This window comes from Lichenostomus cassidix, unplaced genomic scaffold (assembly GCF_008360975.1).
Source record: "Lichenostomus cassidix isolate B80296 unplaced genomic scaffold, HeHo_3.0 HiC_scaffold_902, whole genome shotgun sequence".
Taxonomy (NCBI): domain Eukaryota; kingdom Metazoa; phylum Chordata; class Aves; order Passeriformes; family Meliphagidae; genus Lichenostomus; species Lichenostomus cassidix.
In genome coordinates, this window is record NW_028147495.1 from 17,586 (window position 1) to 29,783 (window position 12,198).

At 46.2% G+C, this 12,198-nt stretch overlaps 2 long non-coding RNA genes across 2 annotated transcripts; both read left to right on the forward strand.

The window, feature by feature from the left end:
• Nucleotides 1–3,564: 3,564 nt before the first annotated feature.
• On the forward strand, nucleotides 3,565–6,721 carry LOC146422270 (uncharacterized). Its single transcript, XR_014848213.1, has 3 exons — nucleotides 3,565–4,636; nucleotides 5,112–5,156; nucleotides 6,292–6,721. It is a non-coding gene; the product is annotated as an uncharacterized LOC146422270 (long non-coding RNA).
• A 1,888-nt stretch (nucleotides 6,722–8,609) lies between these two features.
• LOC146422271 (uncharacterized) lies at nucleotides 8,610–10,500 on the forward strand. Its single transcript, XR_014848210.1, has 5 exons — nucleotides 8,610–8,802; nucleotides 8,949–9,035; nucleotides 9,864–9,908; nucleotides 10,021–10,107; nucleotides 10,328–10,500. It is a non-coding gene; the product is annotated as an uncharacterized LOC146422271 (long non-coding RNA).
• The last annotated feature ends 1,698 nt before the right edge of the window (nucleotides 10,501–12,198 follow it).

The following is a 12,198-nucleotide window of genomic DNA, read 5'->3' on the forward strand; positions in this document are numbered from 1 at the left end:
GAGGGTGTGCTCGGCTCTTGAGGAGGGAGACAGATGCTGGACTCAGCTGACTCGTAACTAATAAACAGTTTGCTTCTGCTTCCACGACTTTGTCCTCACCAAAATTGTATCCTAAAAAGCAGTACTAAACTAGTAAAGAATAGCACATAAATAATCCAAATGACAGGACACTTTTTTTTTCCCTGATGAAAAGTCTGTTCCACCAGCATCTTAAACTCTGGTTTAGTTTGGGTGGCACTGTTTCTATCAATTTCTTTGGGTGAAATCATGTTTCTTTACAACAGCTGGCATGTGAATGCAAGCATATTTGCAGTTGGCTTTGATTTGCCAGATCACTAAAATTTACTGAAGAAGGTCAGAAAGATAGAGACCAGATCAGGGGAATAAACAGTGAAGGAGATAAAAGGAGTGAAAAGTTGGAGAAGCACAAAAGGAAGAAACAACAAAACCCACCAGGTCAGAAAAAGAAAGTAGATACCTCTATGAAAGGGAAACAGTTGTAAATGTTGGAAAAGTTTAAAAAGAATATGAGAGAGAGTAGAAAATCTAACTTAATTTTTAACTTTAGCTAAAAAATTAAGGTGTGGTAAAGGCAAAAATGGGTCCTCACCCCCCAACAACCAAAGAAACGTCAAGGATTATTTGACAAGAGACAGAAAGCAGGTCAGGAAATGTGGGTCTGATGGGATCTAGGCCAGTTTTGTATTTATTTTGAAGAAAGTTATGCTTCTCTGAAAAAAAAGAAAAAAAGAAAAACCCTCCAAGTCCTGCAGTCATTGTTTAGTTGACTTTGATGGGTTTTGGATCAATGTTAATTATAGAAGACATTCAGAGTCAGGTTCAAAGAAGTATTAAACACAAGGTGTTATTAGCACAATTAGTTTCATTGTGCCTCAAACACAGCTGAGCAGCTTCCTTACTTCAGTGTTATTCCCCCTTATCCCCCCATAATCCACTGTATTTCAATAGGAAAGCAAGTTATGACTAATAGTCATAAGATAGCAAATAAAAAAGGGATGCTTGATATCTGTGAGTGATTCGGGAATCTTGATGTATCACCATGCTAGTCTACTGTTGCAGCAGCATAACTACAACTGAAAAATGAAAGCTGCCCATTTTTCCTCTATGTTCTACATCTCTTCCATTAATACTCCTGATTCTAATAGGGGGTCAAGAATGTTTCTGCTCAACATTCACGTAAAAGCATGAGGAATTCATAGCCAGGGACAGTCCAGTCCAAACCTTGGTGCAGCACAACATACACAGCTGGCTCCTCAAGTTCTATATCTGGGTCATTAAAAAAATAAAAAAAAAAGCAGCTAACAAACAGAAGATTGCAAAACTAGTTGCTCCAGAGTGTTTTTAAGGTGGGAAAGGAAATCTCCAGCTGTTCCATTAAAAAGTAAATTAGTACTTTGCACTAGTTTCCCATGCTTCACATTGCACAGGCTGTCAGCATTAGCTTCATGTGGATGGATGACAATCACTCAAACTACTGACATCTATTACAATTCATTGGTCACATCAGCTCCTGGTTGGATCATTCTCTAAGTTGTCTGTCACTGTTACTCCCCACAGTCACCAGGCTGAATATACACACATGCCTTGTGATTCAGCTACACAGAATATTTAGGCATAAATATAAATTTTTAGTCATAAATTGCAATCAAATAGCACAGGTTTAAATAACAGCAGACATTTTCCCCCTTGTAGGGCAGTTATTTAAAATATACCATACCTGTACTTGCAGGAGGTCAAGGAGATCAAGTACCAGAATTCAGATTTTTCTTTCCCAGTGTTCCACACTTACATTAGCACAAAAAAAAAGCTGATTTATATAGAGGTTATTTTATTCCACGAGTCTAGCCAATGAGAGTTTGAGATTTACTGAGCTGCAGTCCAGTGATGTCAGTTCAGCTCCAAAATAACATGGTATAAAACAAGCAAGGCAGCTTCATGAAGGGAAGCCATTGAGCTAGCTGGAAAGAACAGGGCATTTTTCCATTAGTAACTTTCAGGTTTCTTCTCTTCCCACACCCCTGTAGCCTCACTGCACTGTGCCATAGGGAACATCCCAAGGAGACCAGGAAATGCATTGGATTTACAAAAAATGCAGACAATGGGCAAGTTCTGTATCCCACACACTTCCCTGCTGATGCCAAGGCACACAAGGCTGCAGGGACATGCCGTGTGCAAGGTGGGATTTGGTGTCATTCAGGTGCCCTCAGCCCCAGGGCTGGCAGGGTTCCAGGCACAGGGCAGCTGCCCCTGGGCCCTTTCCCAGCAGCCCTCCCAGCTCCATGGTGTCCACAGCCCTTGCCCAGAGCCAGATGCCACTGGCAGCTTCCTACATTTGGCCACTTTACAATTCCCTCACCCTCCGCGGCACCAGCGGCATCCAGGCTGCCTGCCTGAGACCTCTGCAAATCCAGCCTCTTCCCAGACACCTCTGAACCTGTCTCGACCCAAAAGAATGGCAGCAGCCCTTGACCTTGGGCTGTGGGATGTGGCAGAAAGCAGTTGGCAAAGCTGCTCAGCCCTTCTGAGGGCAGGTGCCTCAGCTGCACTCAGGCTGCCAGGGACAAGAGCAGCAGCCTCTTCCAGCAGCTGCAAACTCCTGCAGCTGCCTCCTCCTCAGCCTGATTCGCTCTAGGCTGAACACCCCCAGCTCCCTCAGCTGCTCCACATCACACCTGTGTGTATTACTTTCAAAACAAACTAGTGGGAGGTCACAAGTCAGGATTAAAATTAAATAAGACAAATTAAAAATACGTGAAATAATACAAGGAAAAGCACCGCCATGGGGCGACCATCTGGTCCCTGGGCGTGCTGCTGTTCGTCATGGTCTGCGGGAACGTCCCCTTCTGGGAGGACCATGACATCGTGTCGGGGCAGCCCTGCTTCAGGCAGCAGCTCTCTCCAGGTTGGTATGCGGCCTGGAGAAGGCAGGCTTTAGGCTTTGGCACATGGCCCCGCGCAGCAGCCCAGCGTGGCCCAGCTCACGCGGCTCCTCCGCCCCAGGTGGATCTGCCGGCGAGGGCTGGCCGCAGGAGGGTGGCCCGTGACGGGCCGGCTCGCTGTGGCACGCTGGGCTGAAGGAGGCGGCCCGCGTTTCCGGCGGCGCCGCTCTCCCGCCCAGGGCAGAGCGGGCCGGGAGCCCTGCGCAGCTCTGGGCACACGCAGCGCGGCCCGGGCCATGCCAAGGGCGCCGGGAGCGGCCGGGCAGGAGCCTTCGGCAAGTGACCGGCGCTCGCTGGCTTCTCTCCGCAGAGTGCCGACAGCTGATCCGCTGGTGTTTGTCCAAGCACCCCGCGGACAGGCCGGCGCTGGAGAAGATCTTGCGCCACCCTTGGGTGCGGGGCAGGCCTCTTTGATGCCTTGCCAGAGCCTCTGCCGCACCCACTTCCCCCCGCCCCAGTCCCCCGCAGGACTGAGGACGCGAAAAATAAAACATCAACAAACTCACTCCGGGCTGTCAAGGGTGGTTCCTGGTAGCAACTAAATAAACCTCTGTGTTACTCTGTTACTAAAGAAACCTCTCTGGCAAAGGGCTGATCAAGCGTGATCCTTTCTGCCTTTGGCGAGCTTTCGATGCCTTTTCTCCAGGATGGCCGTTTGGTGTTTTTAAGCAGGGGCTGTGCTTATAAAGGTAGGAGGGAGGGGCTTTGACAAGCCGAGAAATGCACCAGTGAAGCAACAGCTGCCCTTTGAAAGCGAGGCGGCCGCTTGGGTTCACCCCAAGTGACACAGGGTCCCCTGGGTGCACTCCAAGGGCCAGCGGGTGGCAGGGACGGAGACGTCGCTCCGCTGCCAAAGCTGGGAGAAGAGCCAGAAGCGGCCAAACGTCATTTCAGGTGGAGCCCTGGTGGACTCTTCCTCTTTCTGCCCGCCCCCCCCGCCACCCCGCCTCCCTCCAATGGGCAGGCAGGGCAAAGGCAGCTCGCTCTGTCTGGCTCCAGGGGACGGCAGCACGCAAAGGAGCCGTGCAGGGATGCGCAGATGCCGAAAGGGACTCGAGGACAGATGGACACGCTTCAGCAGGCTCAGCCCCCCACGCTGGGGCAGGGAAAGGGCGTGAGGAGACCCCCGTTGCGGAGGAAGGAGCCGCAGAGAAAGTCATCCCTAGGGACTCCAAGGGAAAGCCCCTGCTGTTGCCAGGCTCTAAGCGTGTCTCCCGCTCAGGAGTCGTGCTGTGGAAGGGAGCGATTCGCGGTAACTTGGTCACACCTTGCAGCCCAGAGCTTTAGAACACTGCGGGGAAGCAGTGCCATTTCCAGCCAGCCCCCTTTTGGAGCCTTTGCAGCTCCAAAAAAGGATCACCGAATGCCCAGAGCACTTCCGCGCCGGTAAGGGAGGCTTCTCCCTGCACTTGTGCAGCCCCGTGGGGTATGTGTTTGTCAGCTCTGAGTTTTCCCTTCTCCACCTTCAGGATGAGAAAAAAACTTGACTTTCTCTCTTGCCTTTCCTGCTAGTTCCCAGCCGAAAGCTCTTGTGATCTTCATGCTTTTTCTGCTTCAGCAAGCGTCTGGCAGCACTTGCACCACGGAGCACAGGGTGCAGCGAGAAGGAGAGAAAAGAAGCTTGCCCCAGCTTCAGGCGTGCAGATCTCCAGCAGCTGGAGCTACTCCAGAAGGAAGTAGGCAAACAGAAGGCGTTCTTCCATTACCCCCTTTTTTTCACAGCCTTGCCTGGCTGCAGAGAGCTTTTTGTGGCTTGCTCGCCTAAAAAAGCACTTTAGCACCGGTGAAGCTCTCCGTGTCTCCTATTTCTCAGTCTTTTTTAAAATTTTTAACTATGGAAGTTTTTTGCTTCCATAAAAGGGAGCAGATTTCAGAAGCATTCGTATATAGTAATAGTAACAATGATGATAAGTAGTTGCAGTAGTAGTAATTGTCATAGTAAGAGATTACTACTTGTACCAGTGTTCCCTTGACTGCCAGCTTCGAAATGGAAGACAGACATTTTTCTCTGAGGAAGAGGATGTGTCTGTTGGCATTTCAGCTGCTTTTCTACCTGGCCTCCATCATTAACTCCCATTCAGATAATCTTTTAATCCTTACTGGCTTATTGACCCAAACCAACTCCTTCTGCCTCCCTTGTTCTCGTGTCAGGAAAAGGAGCCCATTGATGTGCCATCCGTTGAAGAAATTTTAAAGGTAGGTGCTCTTCAAGAATAGACCTCTGTATTTGCTTCTGTTTTGCACACATGAAGGAAATGGGTGGGGAAAAAATACATTGTTCAGCTCCTGTGCACTCAGCAGATGTTGCCCTCACTAAAAGTGTGTTTTGGGTGGGCTGAGGAGAAATAAAGATGGACGTGTAAGGTCTCTTAAAGATTGCTCTTCCTGTCAGCCTGTGTGTGTAACACGGTCTAATGCAGTTCAAGAGCCAGATTGACAACTCTTGCCAGGCAGTCAGAGTTGCTCCTTCCTCAAGCTGGGGGTTACCTTTTCTGAGCGTCCCTTATCCAAAGGCTCAGGACGTGCTACCTCCTGTCTGTGCTTCCAAATTCCCATTGCCAACCAAGGGAAACCAGCCCCCCAGTTCCAGTGCAGGGTGTTACTGAGAACCAGATCCCATTGTGCCTCTGAGTGTTTGTGAGTGGGCCAATGTGGGAGCAAACTTCTCTTTCCTCTTTTCCATTGTTTGAAGTAGGCTCTGTATTTCTAGAGCTCTAACATGTGTGAGCCAGAGGAGGCAGATGAATGAAAAATGCTTCAATGACTCACATTTTGTTAGAGCTGTGTCGCTGTTGAGCAGCAAGCAGAGTAAAGAAAGCACCAGTTCTCAGTGGCAAGAAGGAATGTTTTGATTTTATTGTTTTGATTTCATCATATATATAGAGTTTTCAAAAGTCACCCAGATTGGTCGGTCAGAAGCCTTCCCCCAGGCTTGATTGGCCAGGCCTGCACCGTCCAAGTTCTGGGACACTGTTCCAATAACATCCAAACTTTATCTTTATTTATAAAACACAAGAAGAATTCTCATGGGAAAAGCCTGTGCTAGCCACAGAGCTGTGATCTCCAAAGGTGATGTTTTTCATGAACATTTGAAGCATGTCAAGTCTGTGGAAGCATGAAACCCGTTTTATCTTTGTTGTCAGCAACAACGTTATCTGAGTGTGTTAGACAGTGTCAGTGAAGAGAGTGCTGACGCCCAAGTCAATTTTAGATGGTGCATACGCCAGGCACACAGACATGCCTTTAAATCATCTGCACTTGTTGCGCTGTGCCCAGTTCCCTGAGCTAACCTTGCCTCCCCCTCTTCTCTTTGTTTTTGTGAACAAAACAGGTTGTGGAAAAGCCATCTTCTTCACTTGCTCCTCCAAGGTACAGTTGTGTTCTCAAACTACTCTCTCTAGACCAAAGAAGGGGGAAACAAAGCTACTCTTCATAGAATGGTGAGATGGGAAAGAAGGGGTTCCTGGGTTCTCTGGTAGCTATGGCCTTTGGTTTGTGGCTGCCGGGGGCTGCTGTTAAAAACTGGTTTCGCTTTTGTGGGGTTTTCAGGAAAGCATCAATTAGAAATGAATCATCCAGGCATGCTGGAGTTTGCCTATGAACCAGACTTGTACATCCCCCAGTGTTCCCCTCTTTTCTCCTCCTCCCCTCCAGCAGTGTGTCTGTAGATCCTGTGTTTTTGGCTTGACCAAGGAACACAGATGAAGAAGAGAAAACTTCAAGGGGAAAAAAAGAATAATAAAAGAGGATTCCATCCTGAAGTTGGTTAGCCTTTATGGAATTTGTTTCCTTTGAGGGTAGGGGCTTTCAGAAAGGCACTGGCCAGTTTTGTTGTTCTGGAGTTTTCTTTTAACTTTAGTTGGCTGAATGCAGCTTCACAATGTAGCAGTGAGGTCCTGCTTATCTATTGGTCTGGCCGGGTGTGAGCTGAAGCTTTGATCATTCCCAGAAGGTTTTTTATCCCGGTGCTTTATTTTTCTCCTGGGGCAATGTATTCCTCTGGCCTTCTCCCCTCTCCTCTCCTACCTGCAAACTGGGAGATCATTTAAAAAGCCAAAACAACCACAACAGCAACAACAACCAGCAATGAAGGGGTCCAGATGTGTTCAGTCTTTGGGAACATTGCATTATCCTCGAAGCTCAGGCTACACACTAGGCTCTCTGTGTTCCACATGGCATTGCTGTCATAGGGCTCTGTTTCCCTCAGAGAACAGGAATGGTCACAAGTTAAAAGATGATTGTTTTAAACCATAGTGTATCTGCTTTCATAGTACAGGAAGTGGACTAAGCATAGTATCAAACGCAGAGTTTTGAAGCGTGTTATGTAGTAATGACTAAATACCTTGAAAGAGCTTGAATGAGAAAAATAAAAAGCTCATTCTAGACAAATTATTTTTCATTGACTTCTCTGCATGGCAACAGAATTTTTCCTACTGGCAGGAATGGTGAGAGAGGCAAGCCTGGCAAACCAGAAATATAGATGTTGCTTCAATCCTTTTTCCTTTAAAAATGAAAAGCTACACAAAAATGAATGACTTTGGGCTTTTTGCAAAATACAAAATGAAAGGGAAATTATTCAATCAAAGAAATGCATAGTGCTGCAATCAGCCATCAGAAATCAACATTGCTTGTCTTTGCTGCCTGGAAGCAGAAGTGAAGTGAAGAAAGGAACAGGAATGTCGCATCTTCCTTGGGTGACTTTAAAAAGGACAGACAAAAAATCCAAACAAACAAACAAAAAATATCCTCATAGCCCAAGGCAAGTCAGGCTGAGGCAGGAAGCTGGAACTTCAGGACGACTCAAAAGCACTTCTGTTCTGAGGTAGAAGGAAGAGGCATCCCTTGAAGTTGGCTGAAAACAGATGAAGTCTGCTCTGTCTTGCATGAGTTCCATATGTGGGTGCTTTCCTTGTGCCAGAATGGCTCCCTAGAACAAAACCAAACTTGCAGAGCTTATCCATAAGCTGTGCCTAGTCTGAAGTTTGTGGTCTCTCTTGCAGTTCTTCAGAAAAGCTTCTGTGCCTGAAGGCCTGAACCTTTTGATGTACTCAAGGGCTGCATCTAATAAGTAGTAGGATGTCTTTCCAGGAGCCCCAGTGTTGATGGTCAAGTGCTTTGTCAAGCAAAAGCTCCATCTTGGCAGGAGGAGCCAGCCTGAGTTCCCCGACCAGAAACAGTGTTCTGAACTGGAAGCCAAGCACCAAGTGCATTTTGCAAGGCTTGCATTTTAGCCAGGGCTTTCTAGCTCCAGAAAATGAGACTGATTTGATTAGAGTGAATGGCAAAAATTCCTTCTTCTCTGGAACTGAATTGTGAGCTTCTCTAGAATTGGAAACCATTCTTTCTAACTGCTTTTTCTTACCACATGAAGCCTTTTGCTCAACTCTTTGAAATGCAGAGGCAATCTGTGCCTTTGCGGGCAAGGCTTAGCTGCCTCAGTAGCAATTTAAGGAAAGCAAAATTCAATAAAGGGAGCAGACTGCAGGAACTTACTTCTTTCATAACAGCAATAAACAGTCAGGTATGGAAGCAGTGTTTCCTGACTGCCCGGGAAGCCAGACATTTCTCTTGGAGCAGGTGACTCTGGTGGCTTCAGCTCTTGCTCTTTTCCTGCTCTCTGTTCCTAACTGCCCTCCAGATGGAGCTTTTAATCCTTACTGGCATTTTATTACAAACAGACTTGCGTGACATTTCTAGAGCTGTTGGGAAGCAAATGTCTGCTGTGTGCATGCTGGTTTCCTATCAAGGAGTACAACAGCCAAACAAACTCACATTTCTTGCCTCTTTCTTGTTGCAGCCAATCGTGCATCTTTATGTACAGTCCATTGAAGGAATCATGAAGGTAGGTGCTCTTCAAGAACAGACCTCCATGGGGAAGCCTGTACAAATCCATGAGGAGCTCGCTCCCTCTGACTCTCAGAAGGGTGAAACTTCCTCTGTGTCCATCAGCAAAAATGCTGAGAGCTGCTTCTCTCCCTCTCTTTTCAGGAGATGAGCAGCTCTCTGCCACCTCTCCTGACACCTCCTAAGACACCTACAAGAGCAGAGACTTCCAAACTTCCACTGCCAACAAAGGTAACCCGGGCCATTTTTGCGAGGGCTTCTGATAAATTACAGGAGATCCTTCTGCTTGGCAGAAGTTCAGTCTTGGCAGAAGGACCCTGACTGGAGGCCAGCCTGAGTTACCTGACCAGGAGCAGTGTTGTGACTTGGAAGCCAAACACAAACTGCACCTTGTGCGGGGTTGCATTATAGCCAGGTCATTGTTTTTTAAACTTCAGTACAACAAGGAGTCTGATTTTATTTGGGTGAATGACAAATATTCCTGTTTCTTGAGAGCTGGCTTAGAAGAATTTGGAGCTATTATTTCTAATGTGTTGTGTTGTTTGGTTTTTTTTAACTGATGATATTTTTTGCACAACTCTTACATGCAGAAGCAGCCTGTGCCTTTGCAGGCAGGGCTTAGCTGCTTCAACAGCAACTTAAGGAAACTGTGATTCCATAAGGGGAGCAGACTGCAGGAACATACAGTTTTAAAAATAATGATGATATGGATGATGATGATGATGATGATGATAAAAAAATAAGAAGAATAATAGATTTGAATATGAGTAGTGGCAGGAGTTTAGAAATGCAAAGAGTGTTCCCTGACTGCCAGTTTCCAAAGGGAAGACAGACATCTCGGAGGAGGAGGAGTTGACAGTGGTGGCTTCAGCTCTCTGCATGCCCGGTCTTGGTTATTACCTGCCCTTCCAATGGGCCTTTTAATCCTTACTAGCCTTATATTATTACTACATGTGCAAGAAATTTGTAGAGCTGTTGGTAAGCCAATGGTTGCTGAGCACATGTCAGTTAGTAAAAAACCCAAACAAACTCCTTCTGTTTCCCTCGTTCTTGTTTCAGGAAATGAAGCCCATGAATGTGCCATCTATTGAAGAAATGGTGAGAGTAAGTGCTCTTAAATAGAAGATCTCTGTGTTTGACTGTATTTTGCATACACTAAGGAAATGGGTGGGTGCAAAATACTTCCTGAGAGCTGCTTCTCTCCCTCTCTTTCCAGGAAATGAGCAGCTGACTGGCACCTTTCTTGACACCTCTTCAGATGCCTAGGAGAGCAGAGATTTACAACTTTCCATGGCCAACAAAAGTAAGCGGGCCCAATTTTGCCAGGCCTTCTCGTAAATTGCAAGAGATCTTTCTGCTTAGCACAAGTTCAGCTCAGCTGTTTGGCAGCTCTTAGAATGTTTTTAAATAATTTATTAAAAAATGCACATGCCCCTAACGTGCTAGCAACACAATTTTGGTGTCACTAGCTGTATTGTAAAGCTACATTATAAGTTATTTTGCACTTTGTTCTTTAATTCCAGGAATCCCAGCCTGATAAATCTGCAGCACAGAAGCAGAGTAAGTAGAAATGCAAAGAAAACCCAGTTATTTCTGTGCTGACAGGTAATTCCATGTGTCGTATCTTGCAGAGAATATCAAGTATTTATGCTGATTGAGTAGTGGGAATTCCTCTGCTTTGTTGAGCAGGGATGAATTTAGGAATGGCTTAAGAAACTGTAAAGAATCATTATCTAGAACACAAGGTAGCAGTTCAGCAGAGGACAAGCAGAATTTCATTAGGAAAATGCCATCTGGAGTGGTGAACAATCCTGATGGCAAACCCCTCCCGGAAGAAAGTGACTCTCTAATCTGGTGCTCAGAGACCATAGGGTAAAACACACCACAAGTGAGGCAAAAAAAGGCAACCTTTTCATTTTTGATTTCCAGAGCAGGGAGGCACAGCTTCAGAAATGTTGCCAAGTTCTCAGCCAAGAACATCGTAAGTAACCAGACTCTGTTTCCAGCTCTGCTGGGTACTCACTTAAAAGAACCTGGAATGAACGTAAATTGGGGTTATCAGTCTGATTTTTTTAGAGAAAACTTCAGAGCAGGGAATTTTCTCCAACAGAAAAATTATTATTACAGGACTCACGGACTCATAAAATTTAGGTTTAGGTTAGAAAAGACCTTGAAGATCATCAAGTCTTATCATGAAGCCAGCCATGCCAAGTGCACAAAACCATGTTGTGATTACAATGCCTGGGTGCAAAAACAAAACAAAATAAAACCAAAGAAAAAACTCCAAGTCTTAATGTAGCAGGCTGAAGTTTTGTCTTCTTTTAATTGGTGGTGCTTAACATCTTGTCACACTTTGTGCTCCTTAACCTACTAATAATGCATTGGACTGACATAAATGCTAAGGGATACCAGCTGAACCTGATCATTCCCGGAGATGGTTTTGAAGCCTGGGACAACTAGTAAAGCCACAGCTACAAAAACTGTGGGAGTGAATCTGAAAGGAATGTCATTGCTTAACTTCCTGCAAGTGCCCAGGGAAAACGTTTCTAAAGAGTGTTATTGTTTCTTTCTTCTTCTTCTTCTTTTTTTTTTTTTAATTTAAGAAGCAACACAAAGAAATATAACTGTTGCAGTGTGCTAATAGGATTTCTGTATATGGTTTATGTTCCAGAAATTTCTCCCTAGCCAGAGTCTGTACCCTCCCCTGCTGTAAACTTATTGGTGTACCATTTTCCCCTCCTTGTCTCCTCCCCTCTGGCTTTCCCTGGTTGGCTCTTCGGAGCTAACCGCTCCCCTCTTCCTCCTCCTCTTAACCCTCTGCGAGAGCTTTGCTCGGGGTTCGCCATCTTGGATTTCCAGCCCCTTTTACCAGCCCGTGCCTCTCCGTCCCTCTTCGCCATTCCCAGACCCTCACCTGTGGACCTTAATAAATTCCCTGGAAATCAGATTCTGATCCTACACTTCTTTTATCGCCGCGCCTCCACAGCGACTCACATCCCCAGCAGCTCCACCGCTTGCTGCAACCACGTGTGCCCCTGGCGTGTTTCGGCCCCAGGTGACCCCCTCTTTATGTGGCGTGGGGTGGTCGCCCGTGAATTGTGAGACTGCGCTGCCGCATATAACATTTCAGATGGACTTTCTAAAAACCTCAGCTTGTTTTCTAGTAATGTAACTAGTGGCAGACTGAGCTGAAGATAAAATTTCTATAGCCTATTTGAATTGTGTATGTTTGTTTGGCTGGATGTGAGCTAAAGGTTTGATCATTCCCAGAGGGTTTTTATGCTGATGCTTTATTTTTCTCCTACAGCAATGTATTCCTCTGGCCTTCTCCCCTCTCCTCTCAGGGTCCACACACACATTTCAGCTTTAGAATGCTGCCGTGTCAGTGGAATAA